Genomic DNA, 12,137 nt, shown 5'->3' with positions numbered 1-12,137 from the left:
AAAGACAAACTCTTCTTTCCCAGACACTGAAGCTGTTGGTGTCTCTCAAAATCAGCTTAATATGTTTCAGCGTTGTTTCCCAAATCACCTGGAATGACGGGAAGAAGTTTTCATAGTCGTCACAGTCAAACTCTGCTTCTGTGGGTTGAACTAAAACCGAGTCGTCTTCGGAACAAGTAGACAGAGTGTATTCCTGCTTGGGGTGTAGTTTACAGTGTGGGGACGTCTCTATGTAGCTCTCATCTCCATCTAACTTCTTCCTGAATCTCAGCATGTCCCGGAGCACCACGTTCCTCGGTAGCAACAACACATTGAGGAGGGATTCAGGATCAGGACCATCTGGAGGCCTGTAGAACAGTAGAACCAGCGCTCGGACCGGGTCAGGTGGTGAGTCTTCATCCTTGACATTACCAAAACCAGAAAACCCTGTGATGTTTATGACAACGTGAGATTCTGTTACCTTGTGAGGACTGATAAACTCAACGCCGTCATCGGTCACATGAGCGACTGACAGGAAATCACATCCGCCGGTGGAGCTGATCTCACAGTGTGGGAGATGAAGCCAGCACACAGACTGCTGCGCACATTTGATGTCAAACAGGGGTCCTGCAGGCTTCTTGTGATGCTGGTCCAGTAGTCTCCTGTCCCAAGGGACAGTCCTGTAGACCACGTCCCCTCCTCCTTCCATGTGAAACACCAAGCCTGTCACACTGCACAGGTACAGGCCTGGGCAGGAGCACTGGAACAGGTAGGTTTCATCGTTTTCATCAGCAGCCATATCAGGTGTAAACTCCTCATATGTGGTTTTTAACAGCATGTCAGGTAAGCTTTCAGTTGATCTAAAGGTCTTGCTCTCTTCAGAGGTTGTTCGACTCAGTGAAGGCATGCTGTGAGAACGAGGCGGGCAGCAGGAATCTCTCCTGGGTGGATCTCCCGGCAGGGTGTTTGTGACTAAGTAGTTCACAGCTTTAAGAGGTACGTCCATTTCCAACAGGGCATCACTACACGCCCCTGGATCTCCGTCAGACTGCACAGAACAGAGCTCAAATCCATCTGGTGGTATGCTTCCTTCAGGGCAGACAGTTGAATCCTGGATGATCGTGGGTTTGCCTTGTGGACATGGAGGTCCAGTAACAGCTGGAATAATGAATTGAGAGAAGATGGGTGTAGCAGAGTCTGAATCACCACTAGTGGAGAGTTGAAGGGTGAGAGGACCAGCTGTTGCATTCAGCTCCATTTCCAGGGTTTTATCAGACTCTGCTGCAGAGGAGAGGCTTGTTACCATTGCTCTTTCTGTGAGCGCACCAGGTGGAGGTTGATCTAACATGTAGGCAGGAGAATCAGTGGTCAAAGCATTAAAGGAATATTTCTTATATTTTTTCAGTTTTGGGGAGATGGGGCTCCTGACTCGCTTCTCAGCAAGTCCAAGAGACTGTCTCTTGGGACGGTGATGCGACGCCAATGCTCTGTTAGATGAACCAAACTGATGATGCTTTGTCTCAGATGGAAGACTACTAGTCCACTCATCGTCTGTCTCAGACAGAGCATCATCACACGGCTCATCGTATTTATCGGACTGAAGACAACACACATACACATAGTTCTGCGCAAACCTAGGCCGGCGACTTCGAGTTGGACGGCTTCGAAGGACTGGGGAGCGGGGCGAACTATCTCTGCAGATCCTGGACAGAGCTCTCCTGATCGCTCTGGCTGCCTTGCTGAAACACAATTCTTCTCTTTCTTCTCCTGTATGTCTCACAGCTGACGTCATTATAACGCGTTCTCAAGTGTCACAATCAGAATATCTGGAGCTGAATATCACTTGTTAGTCTTTTTGAGATGACGATAATGATGTTTTCCCTTGTTTTTAAGCTTCCTCTTCAGCCCCGGGAAATATGAACTTCACATTGCTTTTTTCATGTCTAATCCTTTTCTTTTAATATATATGATTATCTTTTAATCTCTTGACGTTTTTAAATGTTTTAACGCCCATCCAGTTGTTTCTCCGGCTCTGCACCCTGAAATAAAATGACAAAAAATGTAAATCTCTAATCTTTCAGTTCATTTATTCAACAGAATTTGTACAGATGTTTAACCACAAATGATAACCAATATACTAGAATACACAATGCTGCAGGTAAATACTTTTACTCAACTTCTGTACAGTTTTGAGGTATTTATATTTGCATTTGATGCATCTTTCTACTTCTCTACATCTATTTGATAACTTAAGTTCATTGTTAATAAATCAATTCATACATTTAATTAATTTAATATATATCTGAAAGGGAAAATCTCAATGTACTTATTATGTATTTTGATGCCAATACTACTTTTCCTTAAATACCCTTTGGAATGCAGGACTTTTACTGAATTAAAAGATTTTAATACTTCCACCAGACATAACACTGCCCTTCATCACCATTTTCTTTTTCACTTTGCCCAAGACTAATAAAGAAGATAAATTATATTTTAGTCCATTAAAAAAACGAACAACGACTAAATAAACGATAAACACAAACACAAAAGCCTAATAATCGCTCAGTTCTGGTAAAAGGAAAAAAGCGAGAGGAAGCTTCAAAACCAAAGCAGCCATGATAGGAAATTAATCTGGGTCAGAGAAGGTTAAAAGGAAGAAAAAAAAACAATCAACAAGCAATTAAATGCTAAAATATATATATATATATATATATATATATATACACTCAACAAAAATATAAACGCAACACTTTTGTTTTTGCTCCCATTTTTCATGAGATGGACTTAAAGATCTAAAATTCATTCCAGATACACAATATTACCATTTCTCTCAAACATTGTTCACAAATCAGTCTAAATGTGTGATAGTGAGCACTTCTGCTTTGCTGAGATAATCCATCCCACCTCACAGGTGTGCCACATCAAGATGCTGATCTGACATCATGATTAGTGCACAGGTGTGCCTTAGACTGTCCACAATAAAAGGCCACCCTGAAATGTGCATTTTTTTTGCTTTATTGGGGGTCTGGGGACTCAGAACCAGTCAGTATCTGGTGTGACCATTTGCCTCATGCAGTGCAACACATCTTCTTTGCATAGAGTTTATCAGATTGTCAATTGTGGCCTGTGGAATGTTGGTCCACTCCTCTTCAATGGCTGTACGAAGTTGCTGGATATTAGTGGGAACTGGTACACGCTGTCGTATACGCCGGTCAAGCACATCCCTCAATGGGTGACATGTCCGGTGAGTATGCTGGCCATGCAAGAACTGGGACATTTTCAGCTTCCAAGAATTGTGTACAGATCCTTGCAACATGGGGCCGTGCATTATCTTGCTGAAACATGAGGTGATGTTCATGGATGTATGGCACAACAATGGGCCTCAGGATCTCATCACGGTATCTCTGTGCATTCAAAATGCCATCAATAAAATGCACCTGTGTTCTTCGTCCATAACAGATGCCTGCCCATACCATAACCCCACCACCACCATGGGCCACTCGATCCACAACATTGACATCAGCAAAGCGCTCACCCACACGACGCCACACACGCTGTCTGCCATCTACCCTGAACAATGTAAACCGAGATTCATCCGTGAAGAGAACACCTCTCCAACGTGCCAGATGCCATCGAATGTGAGCATTTGCCCACTCAAGTCTGTTACGGCGACGAGCTGGAGTCAGGTCAAGACCCCGATGAGGACGACGAGCATGCAGTTGAGCTTCCCTGAGACGGTTTCTGACAGTTTGTGCAGAAATTGTTTGGTTATGCAAACCAATTGTTTCAGCAGCTGTCTGAGTGGCTGGTCTCAGACGATCTTGGAGGTGAACCTGCTGGATGTGGAGGTCCTGGGCTGGTGTGGTTACACGTGGTCTGCGGTTGTGAGGCCGGTTGGATGTACTGCCATATTCTCTGAAACGCCTTTGGAGACGGCTTGTGGTGGAGAAATGAACATTCAATGCCCGAGCAACAGATCTGGTTGACATTCCTGCTGTCAGCTTGCCAATTGCACGCTCCCTCAATGCTTGTGGCATCTGTGGCATTTTGCTGTGAGACAAAACTGCACATTTCAGAGTGGCCTTTTATTGTGGGCAGTATAAGGCACACCTGTGCACTAATCATGATGTCAGATCAGCATCTTGATGTGGCACACCTGTGAGGTGGGATGGATCATCTCAGCAAAGCAGAAGTGCTCACTATCACACATTTGTGAACAATGTTTGAGAGCAATGGTAATATTGTGTATCTGGAATGAATTTTAGATCTTTAAGTCCATCTCATGAAAAATGGGAGCAAAAACAAAAGTGTTGCGTTTATATTTTTGTTGAGTGTATATATATATATAAAAAAAAATCAATTAATGCAGAATTATCAACGGCAGGTTAATTTAATTTTAAAGTATAAACGTATTAGCATCAACATGTACTTTAAATTCTAAAAGTAAAAAGTAGTGGTGGGCATAGATTAATTTTTTTAATCAAGATTAATCTCACTGTAATCTTGGAATTAATCTTGATTAAAATGGCTCATTTGAATTCTGCCGAAGGCATTCATAATATGTGTGCTACCTAAATAATGACTTACTAATTCCGCATTGCAAAAGGTGCAAACAACCTTAGTCTTGTCGAGGTTTCCATTGGGAAGCTTCTTAAAAATATTTTTTTCCTGAAGCAAACCAGGTGTTGTGCCAGTGTAGGTATCCCCGACAGATATTGTTTCCCCTGGCTGCGGGAGCGCGCATTCATTCAGGCGGAAGCCTGAAGGCGGAGCAACGTTATGATTTTATTCTTTTGTACGTCGTAACTTCGTACTAGTACTGAACGGCAAAACGAAGGTAATCATTTCCTCATGTGATTTGACATATAACACGCTGTAATTCAAGTCCTGGTATGGAATTTGTCGAACTAAATATACGTCAATATCCAAAATCAAGACCACTGTGATTGTTTTCTGGCTTCAATTACGTCTATTTAAGCTACTTCACTCGAAATGTACTATAGTAGACAGATGAAGTCTGAGGATCAAATGATTTATTTTGTGTGTTCTTTAGATACTACTCTATAACCTCTGTGATTATGAGCACGTTTCTTCTCTTATACACAAAGTTATGGGGGGAAACAGATTATTTCAGACGTTTACCTGTCTGCCAGAATTTGTATCCCCCCCTCAAAATAGACAGAGGAAGTAGCTCCCGCAGCCAGGGGAAACAATTTCTGTCGGGGATACCTACACTGGCACAACACCCCTACAGTGCAATTCGGCCAGGTATACATCCGCGCTGAAATGAAAGTGACAGTCATCATAGCAGTGGCGAGCGGTGACCATTTACTGTGGTCATGCTGAAGTGTCAATACCATGCGCGCCCGTGGGGGGGCATTATATTTTTTAATAAAAAATATAATATGGTTAGTGGAAACAGCTTGTAGTGATCACGTTGGTCCAGAGTACATTTGATCACTATAAGCGGTTGATTACTAAAACCGAATTGTTATTACAGTATTTCACTTATTTTTTTTATGGAGAACATCATCTAAATGCCAGTTGTATAGTTTTTCAATGAGAAAAATGTAACGAAGCGGTCGTCAGCGCGATCCTCTCGTCAGCTCCAAACTCACCCGTCTGCACCTCAATCACAGACCACAGCTGGTTTTCCGCACATCATTTACAGTAACTCACTGACATGTCTCAGATCAGTAGGCACTGCTGCCGGTGTGTTTTTAAAACGAACTAGGCTAGTAGCGCCGCAGATTTCTCATTCCCCACCTTGTTTGACTGAGAGTGTTTCGAGATGGTTTTCATGAATGAACAGGCAATATGTCGCTGTCAGACCGGATCGTTTGACGGGAGGGGGGTCGGCTAGCTAGCCATTTATGTTTCTCATACGCGCTAGCTTGAGAGTGACGGACGGAATTCTTTGCAGTCTTTGTGATATTTCCTTCAGGAGTAGGCCGACCACTTGAAATTATAGCTTTCTTTTCCTCAAAAGGTCTCCGCGAAAACGGCACTGAACGCAAAGCCTGAATATAATTAATATTTTCAGCCATTTTGACCAGGCTACACAATGAATGAACCACTACAGTTTCCCGCTGAACAATTCAAACAAGTCATTTTTGCGCATGCGCGTTGGCAGATAAGCTGCTTCACTGACAGCTTTTTTGCCATTCAAAACGCTCATCTACAGTAAACACAGCCTTTAGCAGTAACTGTACTAGTCGGTGTCACAGTGCGCATGCGCGAAACAAGCTGTCAGTTTTCCAGCTTTTCGCAAGCAAAACGGGACAGATTAGGCACGGATTTAAGACCAAAACAGTAAAACTAAGGTATTGTATAATTGAACACACTGCCAGATTAATATTTTCAATTATTTTTATTGAAGGGCTTGGGCATGCACTGCATTTATAGCTTATTATGACCGCTCGCCCATGCATCATAGCTTGCTTAGTATAGACCCAGCTCCCAACCCAACTTTGAGAATTGATTAACGGCGATATTTTTTTTTTATCGCCCGATAAGATTAATCTACAAAGTAACAAAATAGAAAACAAATGTAGTGGAGTAGAAGTATGAAAAAGCAGAAAAGGGAAATACTCAAGTAAAGTACAAATACTTCAAATTGTACTTAAGTTCAGCACTAAATATATTTAGAATAAACCAAACATCCTCATAAATGCACTTCGTAAAAACTTAATTTCTCACAATGGCTAATTATAAGTTTGAGCTATTAATGCAGATATTTTGTCCCAGACTTACCGGTGAGCTGCACAGTGAGTTCAACCTTCAAAGCTCTAGTCTACGATCTTTCACCTGAGCCAAACTTTAAATGTTCCGATCCAATCCTTCTCACTCTCCTGCTCCTGCTCACGTCTCGTCCCGACTCACTTCCGCGTTTGAAACTAGGAGCGGACAAGACGCTTGTTGCCCTGAGCAGTTCAGGGAGCAGGGGCCACATTTATAAAGCTTGCGTACGCACACATTTAATTACACTCCATATCATACGTTATCTGCGTTATCATGATGAACTCCAGCAATGTTTTTGGCGCTTTTAATGAGTGAAAGTGTTTTTCATATTACCACCTTCTTTTAAAATCTGACTTGTATCTTAAATCAAAATCATTTTGAAATATTGAATCAGCGCTGTCACCGCAGGAGGAGGAGACGGCCCAAATGCATGTAATGCAGTATACAATAAATACCTTCCATTAGATCACTGTAGAACACAGCGGGAATAACTAAATATTCTCCTTATTTATGTGCATATATCATCAACACACATACATACAGCCATTAAGCCATCGTATAATTGTTACACTTTTATCCTCGTTTTTAAACCACCAGAGCGCAGAGGAAATGCGCTATAATGAGTGGCACGCTCGTGCGCGCTCAGTCGTGGAGCGTGGAGAGCGCAACTTTACCAAACTTCAGGAGGCAGACTCTACCACCCGGCAAAGGTGGTAGAGACCCCAGCATGATGAGCCTCGGCCCCCTGCCCGACTGGAGCGGTATCAACAGGGCGCAAGAATCCGTGAGGATGTTATGCGTTTGTAATATAAGGAAGACAACAATCAGTGTTCATTGTAAACGTATTATTTTATTAATCACATTGCGCGTTTGCCGTAGCTCATCTGCAACGTTGTTGATGGCGGTGATTGTGTCTCGCTGAAGTTGCAGGACGGCATCAGTGAGCACCCGACCGCTTGATGTGCCATGCGCCCGGGGTGCGCTGCTGCTTTGCTTGTTCAGGATGGTCTTGGCTTGACTTGACTTGACTTATCATGCCGATGAGAGCTGCAGGTGTCGGGCTCTAAAAAAGACCATAGCCAAACGCCGTCAAGTCGGACAACGAAGTCAACGTGACTATGGTGCTCAAGCGATAGAACACGGCAGCAAACCAAAGAGGATATGTTATATATGTAGCGGGAAAATGTAGTGCAACTGCTCACTAACGCCACCAGAGGGCGCTTTCTCAGTTTGGTGAACTGGTTGTAGAGCAGGAAAAGAGATACCGGAGGTCGCCATCTTGCCCGCAGCGGTGCGACCACACTACGGTTTTCCGAGGTTAATGAGGGTAAATATGATATAAATGTGTCTGTTTGCATGAAGTATCTAAGGGATATGTTTAAGAGTAATGCGTGTTTGCAGGCTGAAATGTTTATTGTTTATGTGGGCGTATGTGTTAGTGGTTGGCAGGCAAACGGACGACGAGAGAGACCCAAAGGTTGTCGTGTAGCAGGCCGTCTCAGTGCTGTTGGTGCTAGGCCTACGGGAAAAATGCACAAGTCAGTAACGTTATGTATTACAATACTGCACATTCGTTGTGATGTTTTGACCTGTGAATGTATGAGTGTTTAATGTGAATTTGTGGGCTCTTTGTGTTATAGGGTCGAGCCACTGTAGTTAATTCTTTGCACTCTATTGTTGCTTATAGGGACATTTTTGTACACTCTGATAGCAGTCAGTAGATTTATTATTTTTATTCTTTTGTACCGAACCTTAAGACACGTTTTGTACTCTTTGGTGCGAGTCTACATTGTTTACTTTTGTAATAGGATAATTACTTAAGGTTTACGGACATTGTCCAGTGATTATAGCAGACTAGACAGAGTTACAGTAAGCGTCCCGTGTGCCAGGCACAGTGTGGTGTCGCTGATTTTTGTTTCTACTAGTACTGTAGATATAGCTGAAGACTATCAGCCAGTTGAGTTTTAAACTTGCATCATTTATTTTATTTGTACACCATATTCTTCTGTTCAGAATTAAAGACCCCAGAAGATATTTCTGTGTCCTGTGCTGGTTCAATTTAGCCAGGCTACACATTTTGGTACCAGGAGTGGGGTTCTGCAGAATTGGTGTTTCAGTAGATTTTTGTTTTTTAGTAAGCTGCATCAGAGTGTTAGAGTGCACAGAATTAACTATAGTGGCAACAATCCCCGGCGCCTGGTGTGAGAGAGACCTGCGACGGTGAGGCTTTCCTGGAGGTGCAGGCGTGGGCCGGGACCAGAGACCAGACCACGGGAAATCAGCCAACGACGGTGCTGCAGGCTCTTCGCAGAGGGGGACAACACAACCCAGCTGGGCCGGAGGCGACTGACATTGGTATCCAAACACTGAACTTACACTGAAATCTACACACAGACCCTCCACAATGTCACACCAAGGCAGTGATAATGAACAAAATTCAGAGGAAGAAGAGGGGAACCCTGTTGCTGAACTTCAGGCCAAATTAGCTGAACTGAGTGATAAACATGACCAAGCTATGGCCAAAATAACTGCTCTGAATAGTGGGGCTAACCGATCATATGTGTATTTACCCCGCGACCGCCCCATCCAGCCTTTTAGTGGAGACCCTACCGTTGATGGCCGCTCCATTGATGAGTTTATTGATGAAGTGCAGCGGGCAGTAAAGGCCAGAGGCCTAGGCGAAGATGATCAGGTTCACTTCATTCTCTCACTCCTCAGAGGTTCAGCACTGGAAGAGATCAGGTTACGCACAGATGGTGAAATAGAGGACCCTGATGAAATTTTCTATTTCCTCAGGGAGGCTTATAGAGAAAAGCGCAGTGTAGCCCAACTGTTACAGACCTTCTACAGTCGTCACCAGCAGGAGGGTGAAGATTTCTTTGAGTACTCACACACCCTGTCCCAGATCCTTCGTTCTGTCCTTAAGCAAAGCCCCGATGCCGTAGCTGATGTAAAAATGGCAGTCAGAGACCAATTTGTAGAGGGCGTCCAAGATTCCTCCCTCGGAAGGGAACTTCGCAAGATGATAAGGGAGAGGCCACAGTCCACACTTTTCGAGGTGCGTCAGGAAGCTATCTCTTGGTCTCTAGAAGACAGACCCACTAACACTAAAGTTGCAAAGAGCAAGAAGATACTATGCGATAGCGTGGGTGAGGGAGGTCAGGCTACAGGTAGTACGCCAGAGAAGTCTTCTGCTACCCTAGATGATATCCTTAGAGTGGTTTCTGAACAAGGCAAGGCTATTGTGGAATTAGTCAATGTGATGAAGGAAGGAGCCACGGTCAGAGAAAAGTCATACAAAAGTGGAGGACCAAGACCAAAGTTCCAGTTCACAGAGGATGGGAAGCCAATCTGTTTGAAATGCAGGGGGGTGGGACACATTGCTAGGGAGTGCAGATCACGACCACAGGAGAGTCAGTCCACTTCCCGGGGTTCATCTGCCCAGGGAAACTAGTTTCCTCGGTTGCCAAGAGCCGGGCAATCCGAGGCGAGACTCAAGGCTCCCAGACCCTCACCCGTGAAAGATTTTTCGAGCGAGCCGTAGGTGTGTGTCCTGAAGTTGAAGTAGAGGTGGGTGGAGTTATGGCTAAGGCCCTGTTGGATACTGGGAGCCAGGTTAGCACCATCTCTGAGGCATTCTTCCGACAGCACTTACTAGGCGAGAATGAAGACGTAATTCCTACAGCTAAATGGCTCAAGTTAACCGCAGCTAACTCACTGCCCATCCCTTACATAGGTTACATTGAGCTAGATGTGCAGGTTTTGGGATTAACTGTGCCGGAGTGCGGGTTTTTGGTAGTCAGGGACCCAGTGACAGAGCTGACAGGGTCAAACGAGCTAGTTTCAGATAGACATCAAGCAGGGAAGAAAGTTACAGAACAGCAAGACAAAGAGGAAGACCACAGGCCCAAAGAGTCCCCCCCTGTGCTCATCGGCATGAATGTAATTAAAAGATGCAGGGAATTAGCTATTGCCAGTTTTGACTCAGCTCTCGGAGGAGAGCTCAACTCAGCTTGGAGAGAAGCTTTTCAGAGAGCGCAAGCATGTGACGTTTTGAAAGAAACATCTACAGCCAGGGTAGCAGGGAGCGAAACAGTGCATGTGCCAGCAGCTTCAGTGGCCACAGTGTATGCAAAAGGACTCAAGAAGCTCTACACTGATTCGACATTGATGCTCTTAGAGCCTACCAGCACTCCTTTACCTAATGGTCTCGTTGTCATGCCTACTCTGGTAGAGGCTGGCAAACATGTGTTTCCCGTCCAAGTGGTGAACTTCTCACAGGAAGATCTGTGGTTGCCACCCAGAATCAGGCTTGGTGTGCTCAGCCCGGTTGAGTGTGCTGGGGAGGCAGCAGAGGTGCACTTTAATCGCATCTCTGCTGAACATGAAGAAGTGTCAGTGGATAGGGAAGGGGTGGGGGCATCAGATGAGGAAGTGCAGTTCATGTTGCAGCGCTTAAAAATGGGCGGCTCACCAGAAGAGCAGGCTAAGTTAGCTGTACTTTTGGCTCAGTATGCAGATGTGTTCGCTTTCAAGGATGAGGATCTAGGCTACACAGATAAGGTCCGACATGAGATACACTTAGTTGATGATGTACCGGTCACTCAGCCTTACAGACGTATACCTCCAACACAGTACAAAGAGGTTAGAGATCACATAACTCAACTTCTAAAAAAAGGCGTCATCACAGAGAGCACTAGTGCCTATGCGTCTCCTATTGTACTTGTTAGGAAGGCAGACAACAGTTTGAGGCTCTGTGTAGATTATAGGCGACTAAATTCCAAGACCAGACGAGACGCATTTCCTTTACCTCGCATTGATGAGTGTTTCGATGCACTGCATGGTGCCAAGTTCTTCTCAACCATTGACCTTGCTAGTGGTTACCACCAGGTGGCGGTACAAGAGACAGACAGACACAAGACGGCCTTTACAACTCCTTTTGGGTTGTTTGAGTACATTAGACTTCCCTTCGGGGTTTGTAATGGCCCAGCGACGTTCCAAAGACTCATGCAGGCAACCATGAGTGACTTAGTGTTCCAGATCATGCTTGTGTACTTGGATGACATTTTAGTGTACTCACCGGCTTTTGAAGACCACCTGAGATGACTTCAGACTGTGTTACAGAGACAGGGTTAAAGGTCAAAGTAGAAAAATGTCACTTTCTCCAGTCCAGCGTACGTTTTCTTGGTCATCAGATCTCAGCTGAGGGCGTTGGTACAGATCCAGACAAAGTAGCTGCAGTGAAACAGTGGCCAGTTCCCACCACAGTTAAAGACCTGCGATCATTCTTAGGATTCTGCAGCTACTACAGGAGGTTTCTGCAGGGGTTTTCCCAGCTGGCAGGTCCCTTACATGATGTAGTGAATAGGTGCATCACAGAAAACAGCCCTGCTAGGTCAAAAAACCTGTTGAACAGT

This window comes from Eutrigla gurnardus, assembly GCF_963514095.1.
Source record: "Eutrigla gurnardus genome assembly, chromosome: 18".
NCBI lineage: Eukaryota > Metazoa > Chordata > Actinopteri > Perciformes > Triglidae > Eutrigla > Eutrigla gurnardus.
The sequence above is the reverse complement of the archived record's forward strand: the minus strand, read 5'-3'. Positions refer to the sequence as shown.